This window comes from Ovis canadensis, chromosome 25 (genome assembly GCF_042477335.2).
Source record: "Ovis canadensis isolate MfBH-ARS-UI-01 breed Bighorn chromosome 25, ARS-UI_OviCan_v2, whole genome shotgun sequence".
NCBI lineage: Eukaryota > Metazoa > Chordata > Mammalia > Artiodactyla > Bovidae > Ovis > Ovis canadensis.
This window is the reverse complement of record NC_091269.1, coordinates 26033122-26039121: the sequence shown is the minus strand read 5'-3', so window position 1 is coordinate 26039121 and position 6000 is coordinate 26033122. Positions and strand designations below refer to the sequence as shown.

The window sequence follows — 6000 nt, the reverse complement described above, 5'->3', positions numbered from 1 at the left end:
ATGTATGGCAGAAACCAACACAACATTGTAAAGCAATTGTCCTCCAATTAAAAATAAATTTTAAAAAAGTAATCAATGCTAGACTGAGAAAAATTCTGATTTTATAATCTGTGTCTGCCTCATAAACATTAGACTACACATTTCCTGTCAATTATGAGCTAGCTGTTTTAAGGCACTAGTTAATCTAAGTGATTTTTTAAATTTAATTACCAATGTTTTACTGGCTCTGCTGCTGCTGCTGCTGCTGCTAAGTCGCTTCAGTCGTGTCCGACATAGACGGCAGCCCACCAGGCTCCCCTGTCCCTGCGATTCTCCAGGCCAGAACACTGGAGTGGGTTGCCATTTCCTTCTCCAATGCATGAAAATGAAAAGTGAAAGTGAAGTCGCTCAGTCATGTCCGACTCTTAGCCACCCCATGGACTGCAGCCCATCAGGCTCCTCCGTCCATGGGATTTTCCAGCAAGAGTCCTGGAGTGGGGTGCCATCGCCTTCTCCTGCTGCTGCTGCTGCTGCTGCTAAGTCACTTCAGTTGTGTCTGACTCTGTGTGACCCCATAGACGGCAGCCCACCAGGCTCCATTGTCCCTAGGATTCTCCAGGCAAGAACACTGGAGTCGGTTTCCATTTCCTTCTCCAATGCATGAAAGTGAAAAGTGACAGTGAGGTCACAGAGTCGTGTCCAACTAGCTGGTACCAAATTTGAAGTAATGGCAGAAAGGCTCTGGACCATGTAAAATGGGAGAAACACCCAGAGCATCTCACGACTGTTGAGTATTTGCCATATACAAGTCAGCATGTTTAATTTAACTCTCCTAGAATTCTCCATGACAATATTCACTGTTATTACTCCTAGTTTACAGATAAGGAAACTGAGCAGGTGTGTGCTGGCAAATAGTGATAAGCAAACTGACAAAGAATCAACCTCAAAAATATACAAGCAGCTGCTGCAGCTCAATACCAGAAAAATAAACAACCCAATCAAAAAATGGGCCAAAGAACTAAACAGACATTTCTCCAAAGAAGACATACAGATGGCTAACAAACACATGAAAAGATGCTCAACATCACTCATTATCAGAGAAATGCAAATCAAAACCACAATGAGGTACCATCTCACGCTGGTCAGAATGGCTGCTATCAAAAGTCTATAAGCAATAAATGCTGGAGAGGGCGTGGAGAAAAGGGAACCCTCTTACACTGTTGGTGGGAATGCAAACTAGTACAGCCACTATGGAGAACAGTGTGGAGATTCCTTAAAAAACTGGAAATAGAACTGCCTTATGACACAGCAATCCCACTGCTGGGCATACACACCGAGGAAACCAGAATTGAAAGAGACACATGTACCCTAATGTTCATCGCAGCACTGTTTAGAATAGCCAGGACATGGAAGCAACCTAGATGTCCATCAGCAGACAAATGGATAAGAAAGCTGTGGTACATATACACAATGGAGTATTACTCCGCCATTAAAAAGAATACATTTGAATCAGTTCTAATGAGGTGGATGAAACTGGAGCCTATTATACAGAGTGAAGCAAGCCAGAAAGAAAAACACCAATACAGTATACTAATGCATATATATGGAATTTAGAAAGATGGTAATGATAACCCTGTATGCGAGACAGCAAAAGAGACACAGATGTATAGAACAGTCTTTTGGACTCTGTGGGAGAGGGCGAGGGTGGGATGATTAGAGAGAATAGCATTGAAACATGTATATTATCATATGTGAAACGGATCGCCAGTCCGGGTTCAATGCATGAGACAGGGTGCTCAGGGCTGATGCACTGGGATGACCCAGAGGGATGTGGTGGGGAAGGAGGTGGGAGAGGGGTTCAGGATGACGAACACATGTCCACCCATGGCTGATTCATGTCAATGTATGGCAAAAATCACTACAGTATTATAAAGTAATTAGCCTCCAATTAAAATAATTAATTAAATTAAAATAATAGTAATAAGCAGGTTAGGGAAGGGGGCAGGTATGGATTTATAGATTCTGTCAATTTTCATGGTGTTAATACTCCTATCAAAGCTGATGTCAAGTTACCAATATGATACCAACAGGCTTGCGATGTTCCTGAAAATTTCACAATTGGCTGTCATCAGCCAATCAACTCACTTTGCTCAAGATCAGCGAACATCAGTAAGTGGAAGAGCTATGATTTAAACCCAGGAAATCTTACTTCAGACTGTGTTCTCAACCACTATGTTAGCCTGTTTTTAGAAGGAATAATTCACAAGTGTTAAAGGGGGACAGGAAAAGGACCCTACTGTCCCCAGAGCTGCGCTTGAGCCAGAGGCACAATTAGGAATAAAGAAGTGCCTAATGGCTCTAACTAAAGACTTCAGCAAGAAAAGGAAAGAAAAAGATGATACTATATATTTTCTTTTTTTTTTCCATAAAAATGCTCTGTTCCAGAGGAGTCCTTAGATGGTGGGGCAGACAATTAAGTTGCCTTTATTTGTGGAGTCTACTAAGACTTGAAAAATAAATAGGAATTAGCCAGGTCGCAAAGCTGTAGAAACGAGAGCTGGCCGAGAACCCAACAAATGCAGAAACAAAAGTCCAAGGTGGGAGGGAGTGTCTACAGGTAGTTATGTGGTTTTTTTATCTACAGGTAATGTGTTTTATTTTTAAGACTTTTTTTTTGACATGAATAATTTTTAAAGTCTTTATTGAATTTATTACAATATTGTTTCTGTTTTATGTTTTGGTTTTTTGGCCCAGAGACATGTGTGATCATAACTCCCTGATCAGGGATTGAACCTGCACCCCCTGCGTTGGGAAGGTGAAGTTTCAACCACTGGACCCCCAGAAAAGTCCCAGCAGGCCGTTCTGAAGCCCTGGAGGAGTTACAAGTAAGGAAGTGGCCAACAGGGAGCTGAGGGAGGGTGGGGATGAGGGGCCTGGTAAACTGAGGCTGGGGTGTGAATTTTTTGCTGAGGGCATCAGAGAGCCACTGAGAGTTTGGGGAAGGGGGTTGAAACTATCTGATTTGCATTCTGGGCCCTCCCGGCCACCACAGTAAAGGGAAAGGACTGAAAAATCAGGTGAGTATCCCCCCTGAGCTGACCTCCATCTTCTCTCTCTTCCGTTTCAGTTGATCTTTGTTAGCGCGGCTGCTGAGGATCCTCGGAGCCATGGACCCATGGCGGACCACGTGACCCTCCAGGTGGCCCTGAGCTCACATATCCTCGAGGAGCAGACAGTCCTCTTACCAGGAGGAAGCAAGTGGGTGGAAAGTGGAGAGAGAAAGAAGCAGAGTGCCCGGGACCTTTTCAGGTGTTTTCCGTGTTTGGGGAGATGTGGAGGGGAGGCTGTGACCAGGCTGCACGGTGAAGTAGGTGAGGCAGGGGATGCGCGGGCCCAGGGTGTCGGCAATGCTCTTTCTTACCAGCCTGTCAGGCGAGCTTCCCTCAGGCCTGGGAGGCCAGGGTGGCCTCCGACAGGGAGTGGAGTTCCCACAAATCAAAGCCCAGAGCAAGAGGGCTGTCTAAGGGGGCTCAGCGGAGATGCCAAGAAAGATCCAAAGGACCTTGAAAGCAGACAGACAAGTGGGAGAATCAGGACGGTAGGAGCTGTTCATCCCCGCGGTGGGGAACCTGAGTGAAGACTCCTGTTGCGTGTTTCGCCGTTGTTTAGTCGCTAAGTCATGTCAGACTCACAACGCCATAGACTGTACCCCACCAGACTCTGTCCACAGGGTTTCCCAAGCAAGAATACTGGAGTGGGTTGCCATTTCCTTCTCCACAGATGTACTTGTGTATGTGTTAGAAAACAAAACAGAAGTTTAACCTCAACAATTTTTAAGTATACGCTATAGCATGTTATATGCATGTTCTGTTGTTCATCAGACCTCTCGAACTTTTTCATCTTGCATGGCTAAAATTCTATATTCCTGATTCCCCTTGGCCTCCCCAGCCCCTGGCAATCCCCATTTACTTCCTGTTTCTTTTTTAAAAATCGTTTTTGATAGTTATTTTCATTTTATTTATTTATTTGGCTGCTTCGGGTCTTTGCTGAAGCATGTGGTATCTTCAGTTGACATGCGGGATCTTTAGCTGCGGCATGTGGGATCTAGTTCCCTGACCAGGAATTGAACCCAGCCACTCTGCATTAGGAGCAGGGAGTCTTAGCCACAGGGAAGTCCCTACTTTCTGTTTCCGTGACTTGGATTCGTTTAGATATGCATCATAGAAGTGGAATCCTGCAGTTCTAGCGTGCCTGGCTTATTTAATTTAACATCATGTCCTCAAAGTTCATCTGTGTTGTGGTAAAGGCCAGGATTTCCTTCTGCTTTAAGGTTGAATAATATCCCATCGTATGGGTATAACTTTGTTTATCCATTCATCCCTCCATGGACATAAGGTTACTTTTACCCCTTGGCAACTATAAATAGTACTTCAATGACAAGGGTGTCAAGACTCCTCTTATAAAGACTCTAGGCGTCTGGCAGAGTGAGCTGTCAAGATTACTATTATAATCACAATACTATATACTGTATTAATTCCTATATACACAATACTATATACTGTATCAATTATTATGTATACAATACTGTATACTATATTAATTACTATAATAATTATACTGTAGCTGATTCACTTTACTATATGGTAGAAACTAACACAACATTATAAAGCAACTGCTGCTGCTGCTGCTAAGTCACTTCAGTCGTGTCCGACTCTGTGCGACCCCATAGACGGCAGCCCACCAGGCTCCCCCGTCCCTGGGATTCTCCAGGCAAGAACACTGGAGTGGGTTGCCATTTCCTTCTGCAATGCATGCAAGTGAAAAGTGAAAGTGAAGTCACTGAGTCGTGTCCAACTCTCAGCGACCATAGACTGTAGCCTACCAGGCTCCTCTGTCCATGGGATTGTCCAGGCAAGAGTACTGGAGTGGGGTGCCATTGGCTTCTCTGTGTAAAGCAACTAGACTGTAATAAAAATTAAGGGAGAAAAAAGGTGCTAGCTGTGAATGAGGAAATGAACCCTCATCCAACCATGCTGGCACTCTGATCTTGGACTTCCCAGCCCCTAGAACTATGAGAAATAATTTTCTATTGATTACAAGCTGCCCAACTAGACTAAGACACATACAAACATTTCAAGAAGTATTCTTACATTTACTCTGTGCAAGATTCCCTGATCTTTTCCATTCTGTTCTATTATATATTTTTGTTCTATTATATGTAAAATAATATATGTTTACGTTCTGCTATACACACACACACATATATACTTGTTAAGTTCTGGGCATGCATACTAAGTTGCCCTCAGATGCACCAGTGGATCCTGACCCCCACCTTGAAAACCACTTTTGTATTATGTATAATTAAGAGGACTGGGCTTCCCTGATAGCTCAGTTGGTAAAGAGTCTGCCTGCAATGCAGAAGACCCAGGTTCAATTCCTGGGCCAGGAAGATCTGCTGGAGAAGGGATAGGCTACCCACTCCAGTATTCTTGGGCTTCCCTTGTGGCTCAGCTGGTAAAGAATCAGTCTGCAATGAGGGAGACCTGGGTTCGATCCCTGGGTTGGGAAGATCCCCTGGAGAAGGGAAAGGCTACCCACTCCAGTATTCTGGCCTGGAGAATTCCATGGACTGTATAGTCCATGGGGTCGCAAAGAGTCGGACATGACTGAGCGACTTTCACTAAGAGGACTGGTTGCCTTTGAATTCTCCAAAAGAGAATCCCTTTCACTCTGACAGTACTAGTGGCCAATGTCAATTTTTCTGGAGGTTTGGCAGGAGTGATGGATGGAGGAAGGTTTTGTATCACGGCTGATTCTGTATGTCCCTTTGGACAAGCTTGTTCCACCAACTGAGGGTGCTCCCCTGTCACTCCTCCCCCATGCAGGACAGGGTCCCTTCCTCCCTTCTTCCTCCCAGGAACAGATGCCTCCCTTTTCGTGTTCCACACAAAGTAGCGCTGTTAGTTTCTTCCAGTTCAAGGCACCAGTTCACCTACAGGTACTGGAGTTCTCCCTTGAAAG

The 6000-nt window shown here is 44.5% G+C and overlaps 1 long non-coding RNA gene across 1 annotated transcript; it reads left to right on the top strand.

Annotated features, from left to right (window-relative positions):
• The first annotated feature begins 2733 nt into the window (after positions 1 to 2733).
• On the top strand, positions 2734 to 3809 carry LOC138429987 (uncharacterized). Its single transcript, XR_011252945.1, has 2 exons — positions 2734 to 2864; positions 3107 to 3809. It is a non-coding gene; the product is annotated as an uncharacterized lncRNA (long non-coding RNA).
• Positions 3810 to 6000: the final 2191 nt, after the last annotated feature.